We start from the raw sequence: 9,119 nt of genomic DNA on the forward strand, positions 1-9,119 counted from the left end.
ATTTTGTGGAAAAAAATTTCAAAGCCCATGGTTATTATCAAAAAATTTCAGAAAATCTACAGCTCTTCAGAAAAAAAAAATCGCCAATAGGCCTACTTTAAATTATAATTATGAAAAAATAAAAAAATTAACTTAATATATTACAATCTCTACAAATATCTAAAAAGAATAAGAAAAAAATAATGATAGGACAAAATGATATTAAACATTTTGGGCCTTAATTATTGGAAAAAAAAATTTAATTTTTTGGAATTCTTTTTTTAAAACAAGAGCCATTCACTAAAAATCATATTATTTGGAGACAAAATTTAAAAATTAAATGTTTTGGAAAAAAATTTAAAAATCAACAGCTGTTTACAAAAAAATTGGAAAAAAGTTGAAATATAAAGTTTAAAATATTAAATGATCTGAAAAACTATTTTAAATATCAAACTTTTTGGAAAAAAATTCCAAAATCCAATGCAATTCATAGAAAATCAAAATTTTTGAGGAATAAATGAAGATTTTAATTTTTTTGGATATTTGGAGTGGGGCTAAAGCCCCTCCAGGCCACCCCTGGGCCTTGTTTCGCCATCAAAAATGCATCCCATATGGATAACTATTTTTGGTCCAGGGTAAGAATACATGTTTTGTTTTTTTATATGTATACCTTTATTTATAATTCGGACAAAAAAAAAAACATTCCAACTCTATAAAATTTCAATTCCTACAATATCTGTCAAGGTTATAGAAAATAATAGGAAAAATGAGACAAAACGTAACTAATAATCAGGTGTTTTTTCCTCATATTTTGAATACAAATATTTAAAGTCCAAATTAACAACCATTGTCTGATAAATTTGACAAAACGTCGAGTTCTTTATCAACTTCACCTTATAAATTTCTTGGAATAGGTTTCATGTTGCATCTGTAAAAATAAATTATCACCTGTTCTTTGCTGATGATGGCCTCCACCTTAAAAGCCCTAGGAATATTCGTATCCGTGGCCACTAATTAATCGGTTTTTGAGGTCGAGACTTATAGATTTTCTATCATTTTAGTTAACACATTCGTAGCAATGGACTTATCTTATCACACCCATAAAGAATATGTACTGATGCTTCTATTTTCTTGCAACAGAATGTGCAATTTTTACTCTCATCCTGATTATTCGTATAAATTGATGAGGTAGTGATTCTACAGTAGAACCATTTATGCTTAAATGAAGTAAAATGGTTTTTAAACTGGGGTTTTTTTATCGATATCAAACCTTGGAAGACCTAGTCTGTCGATCCGTTTGGTTCCGAGTTTTGCCACTGAGGTTTCTCCCCAAGCTAGTAGTTCCCTTTTTATTCGTCTATTCTTAATTCACTCCAGAGGTATGAGAAAAGGAGTTGGTGGTCCAAAACGCATAGTATCTTTGATTAATTAATTTACCTATCCCTCGTATTTAGATGTAAGATGAGATTTCAGATTAGAATACTTTTTTCAACTTTATTCTACCCTTTTGCCATAGAAAAGGGAATATCTTTGAAAATGAAATCTCAAATTTCGTAATGTAAATATATTTTTTTAATAAAGCAAAATATATTCTTATAAATCACTATGTGTATAAAAGTATATATATTTTTTTGTTTCCTTCCAAATTATATTGTATTAAATTGTTTATATTGAGCGATTTCCTCGGTTTCTTTTAAGGTAAGATATAAGAATAGGCTAAACATATCAAAATTCATTGTATTATACTAAAGAAGGGAGTTATGCCCCCCCCCCCCGCTATTTGTGTAGAGTATACACCTGCACTCATAATTAATCTGGATGCCATCTGGGAAATGAGTTTAAACATGGCTACTTCAATCCCAAAATCTAAATTATAAATACTCGTTAATGTATTTGTATAAACTCATGAGAAATTTGGGATAAAATTGAATTTGTTTGTTGATATAAATTAAAATTCCCCTCTATCGTAAAAGAATGATCTATTAAGGGAATTTAAGGCATTTCATTATGTAACCATGAGCTACAATTAGAGTATTCATTGAGTTGATACAATTTAACTGAATTCAGTGGAACACCTGTTTTTTTCCAAAGAATATAACTATTTTGTGTTAAAAAAGTATATTAAAGGTAACATAAAATCAACTTACGAGCCATATAGCGAGTAAAAAATTAGAATTACGTATGTTATCCGCACATTCATTTTTGCTCATTAAAAAACAAAAGAAGGAAGAGTTCTTAAGTTATCTGCATAGAGAAAGCAAAAAGTTTATTTTTCTGTTTGTGTGTTAGATGAAGACCTCATTAAAAAAAGAAAAGACGAAAAAAAATGATAGTGACTTTAAATTAAGTTTGTGGGTAGCGCACAGTCAGTGAGCATTCTACAGACTAAAGTACTCTCTGTTTCAACAAATCCTGTTAAAAATAATATCAAGCCGTTATTATTATTCTTTCATTCTTGAGGAGAGAAGATGTAAGCATTGAGTAACTACGTGTGAGTCAGCTCATAAAAAACGGATGCTTTCTTGGGAAGAAATCTTCTTATATATATTTAAATCAAAATTTGTGAGTTAGTCACTAACTAATTACTTTGGGCAATGCTGGGTATAACCGTTAGTATATAATAAAGCTAGGCATTAAAAGGATAGAATTTGATAGATAGAAACGTTCAAGTCTTTTTATTTTATTGTCAGTCATATTTTGACATCAAAATATACAGTAATAGTTTACTGGTGTTTGATTTTAATGAAATTTGATTGTTTAGGTCTTCAAATGGACGACATCAACCATCTGGTCAGGTTTTAGCGTGAGCATACTGTATTGAATGCAGACCCTTTTTTTTATTTCCGTATTTAAAATATTTTTGACTGATCTTTTTCATAATATTTACCAAATGCTTTTTTGATAGGAAATCATGTTTTATGTATATTTTTTGTATTGTTTTTATTTACTTTTTAGCACATTTTTTAAAAATAATCAATCTTTATCTATTTCTATGGTTTTTTTCTTAAAAAAAAAAAAATCTCCCTCCTGTCGGTATATTAAAGCAAGGTTTGTCTGTTCATAGACACCTAATAACTCTGATAATTCCGTGTACTACCGATAGTTGATGATAAGCATATTGATGTAATTATTCAAAAAATGCACTCTATTTCTCAAAAATAGTCCTACGGAAATTTCGTCAAATGGTCATAAGAATAAAAAAACACAGACAAGGGTATTTATTTGATACAATTTTCCAGCTTATTTTTCTAGATTTTTGCTTTCAAAAAGATAAGCTGGAATTGAATTTTATTTTTAACAAAAACCAGGAAAATGTTTTGTTGTTTTTTTTTTTTTTTTTTTGTTTTTTTTGAGGTAACGGTGAGCGATACAATAAAAGTAAAAAATTGTTAGAGCTCTAATACTCTACTTGTAAACATAAAGTAACATTTATCCCCCTTTCCCCCTCTCATTTTATTGATATCTATTTAATTATAAAACCATATTTTATTCTAATTATTATATTTTGTAAATGACGGGAAAAAATAGAGTTATCCGTTTAACATAATATGTAATGAGTAAACACAAAAACACTCTTGATCAAAAATCATGTGGCTAAGACGAATTTTGTAGATCAAAATAACTACTGGAGATGGCACATATTTGTCTATACAAGGTGGAAACTTAAAACTTACGTTATAATTATTTGAGAGGTTCCGTGCAAGGACATTAGAACTCTCTGTAATTATATAGATAGTCAAGTATCTCAAGCACCTGCTGCTTTTTGAAATTGTTATGTCAGACGAGAAATGTCAATGCAGCGAGATTCAAGGCTTAGGGCAAACTCTTCTTCGTGGGGGTCATACTCCAACAGAGCTTCTGAGGCTGAGGGGAAGTCCTTGTAAGACCATCTACAATGTTAAGAAGAGGCTAAACCACAACAAGACCATAAAAAAGTAGTAGGGCTCCGAAAAAAGCTGATCATTAATACAGATGCCTTCAAGGACGCCATCAAAATAATCCAACCAAGGCTCTGCACGCCCAATCTAAGGACGTGTTCAAAAATGTCAAAACCAAATACCCAGAATCAGCCACGGTGCTAGTCATTGTTTTCTCCAACAGCATTATGGTGTCCCTTATCTGTTCCAAGGAGGGTACAGGATCAGGGCAGTCACGTACATCTACGTTTTCAAGAAAGGAAAAATGTTGACCTGGTGGTCAAAATATTTTTTTGACTTTATTGGACCTAGGTTTTGCCATTCAATCTCACCAGACTTCTTCGTCTGTGTGACTATTGAGGGACACACCAACATCCTGTAAAACAAAATCGAAGCAGATTTCCAGGATCTAGCAAAAAATTCAGATTTATTTGTCATTTGTTGTGGTTTTTAATTGGATGATTAGTCAACGAGAAAAACAATTTAAAAAGGAACAGTGTTGTTTGTTAAATAGAGGTCACATACTGTACTTTATATTTCTTTTCTTATTTAATTTAGCTCCACACACTTGTTCTTAAAAATATGCCTCCTCATACAATCAAAGAGACTGTTGGACAGACTTTACTTTTTTTAATATAGATATATAATTAAGTGAAGCTACTATTATGAAATAAATCAAATGTGGGATTTCTCTGGAATTTACCCTGGATATAAAACCCCTATAAATTTTGGTAAACAGAAGTCTGGAAGATAAACACTAGGACCTATCTAAGTATTGCTGATGTTATCGTTTACTTATATCAAATTAGAACAACAACAAGCACAAATCATGATGCAAGAGATTGTTACATTGAACTACCTACTCCGTACTCCTGGAACGTGCGATGTGCATTACATAAATTTGAAACAATGTCGTGGTGTTTTTTTATTATGATTATTTTTTTTTTTTGTAAATAATTTACGCTGATATTTTCACATTCCTTTATAGGCCTAAAACTTTTGAGATATGTCGTTTGTTAAGGGATGGAAGGACTATTTCTTTAACATCAATTAAACGGGGCCATTTTTTAACCTAATAATAAAACAGAACAGATATAATCTTCGGTGAGTGTGATGAAAAACAAATATATGGCAGGTAAACACTAGAGCAAACTACAATAATTTTTCTCAAAATTGAGTATGGATTAAATTTGTATTCTTGGACAAGTTATTTTTGATTTCTATAAGCAAATTATTCTTATTAAACCTTTGGGTGCTCTGCAAATTCCACATAGAGTAGCTAAAAATTGATAATAATAAATAAAAAAATCAGAGAAATTGTCAGATTTTATTTGATTGTTAAAAATATATTTATCAATATCTGAGGTGATGCATCATAATAAATATTGTCTTTTATGCAAATAATAGAAGTAAGGTTGCTTAGAGTAATATTTAATTCTGTCCTATGAGCATGCCTCATATAGACATCTCAAAAATATGACTTGATTTCATGCATTCTTATATAAAACTTCATGGACACAAGATGATTCGTTGCAGACCCGTAGTGAGTGAGGGATTCCAAAGAAATGGACATTTGAGGGAGTCGTCGGAGCAAATCCTATATTGGTTTGAAGCAATTTAGAGGGGATAAGTTCTACACCCTCCTTTTTTTCTTTTTCTCTCTCTTTTCTCCATTTTCTTCTCTTCTTTCAATAGCAATTGAAGATCAATTCAAAAATGACGGGTTTTATTTTTATGTTTCTTTAATTGGTTAGATGGAGTTGCACTGATTAAGTATAAGTAAACCTAAAGTATTCCCTTTACTATATCTAAACTAGGAATCTTTTGGTCAAATCCATATGCATTTCTCTAGGAATCACCTGGGCGCGAATATACACACATTGAATTCAAGAGAATATCTTTACCCGAGAGCGTTGTCCATGAGCTACAGGAATTCCATTAAATGAGTTTTATCCTTGAAATATGGTCGTGACCTTATCTCAAATTGACAACAATATATAGGGTTTTTGGAAGGTTTTTTTATTTTTAAATTAATGTTAGGACTTTCAGCTATCGAATGGGATACTTCTAAACTTTTTGAATATATTTTTCTTGAAGCTATGAACCTCTGAATAAAAAGCACCTATTTAATCACAGATAATTCGAGTAATAAGTACGATACAAATATTTTAAAAATGGTTTAAAGATCTTTTAATATTAGGCTTTAAAATATAAAAACATAATTTCTCCCTATCTTCAACAACAGGAGCTTAAAAAAGCTTTTAACTGAAAAATAACAAAAAAAGTTTAACTTTTTTCTAAAAGCCACGAGCATAGGAGAGAAAAAATAAGGCCATATTTGGAATCAAAGGATCAAAATCTACTCAGTTAAGCATATTCAGCTCTAGTCCTTAAAAAAATTTAATTTTTTGGAATAAGGTAATTGGTCAAATGTGTATACGAGTTAGGTGGTATGTAAATATGAAATAAAAACTTGAATTGGTGTTATCTTCTTTTCTTAATTTTTGTTTGGATTGTTTTTATGTTTACATAAAACATATATGCAATAACCCAAGGTTAATAGAAATACAAGGTTAGACTACTATGTTCTGGCTTGCTAGAATTTTCAATCTGATGAACTTTACCTACTGCTGGACAACACAGCCAAATTGTGACAAAAAAACGCAACCACTCATAGTTTAAGGCGTCAATATTACTAAAATTTTCAATTTAATGTATCGTACCAAATGCTGGGAAGGAAAAAAAGATTTTGACAAAACACGCAATTACTTATCTACTATGACGTCAATATTAAAAGCGTGGTGGAAGTCAAACATCAGCTGTAAACGTGATATGGTATAACCATGAATTTTTATAAGCCTTGCAACACCCAAAAAAAAAAAAAAAAGATTTTTTGTCAAAAAAAAATTCAATTTTCAGTTTAACTTTTAATTTTCTTATAGAATAATTAATGACTAAGCTATCTAAGGCATTGTGACAATGTTTCGAAATTAAATATAATTATGTCAATTATTTGACTAATTGTAGTAAGCAATCAATGTTTTAAATGTCAATCCCCAAATTAAATATATTTCATATCCAATGTATTTTATTAGTATTCACTGATTTGATATAAGTATTGTAATCGATTTTTTCATTTTGAATTTCTGAACTTTACTGGCCGTTAAAATATTTATTGCTTCTTGCAATATGGAGTGTCCTCATACAAGAATACAGGATTACGAGCCAAAGTTTGTTTGTTTGACATGGATACGAGCTGGTTGATAGTAAGGGATTTGAAGTGAGAGTCACTTCAAGTGCAATTTTTCTCATGGGACATCTCATCTCCAACTTAAGAGCTTGGTCCAAAAAGAAATGAATTTAGTAATGAAAATTGGATGTATTGTTTAGCTTACCCGTGTTTTTTTTTTTTGGAGTTGTCAAGATGAAGATTAAACTTTCTTATCCAAAGCTGTTGTCATTTTGATTTAACCCATGAGTAGTAAACTTCTTTTTCTACTACATTCCATTATATTCAGAACCCAGAGGTGTCTCCAGTATTATATGGGGGGGGCATAATTTTATAAAATGTTTTGACTCTGCTCCATAATTTAATAATTTATTCTTTTCAGAAAAGATATCTTCAAAAAAAAATTCCTTTTTTTTTTAAATTCCTTTAAAAACTCAATTTTTAAAAAATTCCTTCATTTGGATGAGGTGCTTCAGCTCATCCAGTTCCACTCTCCCTAAATACCCCTGAAACCTGGTCGAACATTCATGTGTGCTCATAAAAGACAGAGGGTAACCTTGAGGGTTTGTTGCGGAGTTATAACTGCTAGCCCTTGTTGGCCCTCATCCCAGTTGCTTGTAGCTGATCTAATGAAATCTTGTAACAGCTTAGCTGCTCTCCTCTCAAACATTCTTCAAATTGTTATGGTTACTATGTTGATTTTCGGTATCTTTTTTTTTTAACGTGCTCGAAGTACACACGATTTTCATGACTAATCATATGTCAAGAAATTAATGTACACAGTCTATTTTGTGTTTGATCAAGTAAAGGCTATTTGATTTGTTAATAGAATAGTTAGGAAAGGAAAAAGAGACTTGAAATAAAAAAATGGTGTAATAAATGTCGAGGAATTAAACGAAGTTTATAAGTTAATTGATATTGAAAATAAACAAAATAAATATATCAACCATATAAAAATTTACATTTGTCTTTTCAATCTTTCATTTCTTAACGATCCTTCTTTCTCTTTTTAGTATAGCGTTTTGTTTATCTTATAAGAGTATTCACAAATTAGTGTTCAATTAATAATTTAAGTTCGATTAAGCAACAAGGCTTAGAAGACTATAAATACGTTAGAAATGATCATGAAGGAAAAACAGAGGGAGAATAAGTAAAGAAGTGTAGTAATTCAATGAAGATAACACATTTTAAAATATATATTGTGTTTATAGTTAAATGTACTAATATTAGCTGGCTGGCTGGCCCACATAAATTAAATAAAAAGGGACATTTCATTTGCATAATATGCCAGAAAACATTAATCATCTGTCAGAAACAGGATCTAATCAAACACTGGTTGCCTCAAAATAGGAACTTTCAAAATTACTTATGTACATAAATATCCAAAAAAATGTAGTTTTTACATATACTTCGGACATAAGAAAAAACCAGATATATGTAGTCCAATTTTTATCTAAAGAATAGAAATATCCTTCGTTCGGATTTGGCTGTATAATGTATACCTATTGTTAAGCTTCATTATACAGGGGCGTCCGTAAGGTAAATATATATTTCTTTGTCGAAGGGGGGGGGCTACAGCCCCTGCAGACGACCCTGTTATATATCAGACTATTCATAATACGCATTAAAAATATATTATTACATAATTTTTCATTTTTATTTGTATATTTGCAAACAATCAAATATTTTTGTCAAATTACACAATTCATGTAATCCCTAAACGATAAATAAAAAAAATAATAGTAAAAATCCAGCCATTTAATCTGTATTTGTAGCACCTATTCATTTGATTCTATTCAAATATTGTTATTTGAAATTTGACATTATTTAAAGAATACATGTACTTAAAGTCTTCTTTTATATTTTTTAAGCCGCATGTGATGATGAAGTTTCATCAAAAGTTATTGGAAAATGGTCCATTTTATTTCAAATATACATATGTCAACTTTAACCTTTAGGATCCCCAGGATGTTGTTGCCTTCAGTTAAGACATA

This window comes from Lepeophtheirus salmonis, chromosome 10 (assembly GCF_016086655.4).
Source record: "Lepeophtheirus salmonis chromosome 10, UVic_Lsal_1.4, whole genome shotgun sequence".
Classification (NCBI taxonomy): domain Eukaryota; kingdom Metazoa; phylum Arthropoda; class Copepoda; order Siphonostomatoida; family Caligidae; genus Lepeophtheirus; species Lepeophtheirus salmonis.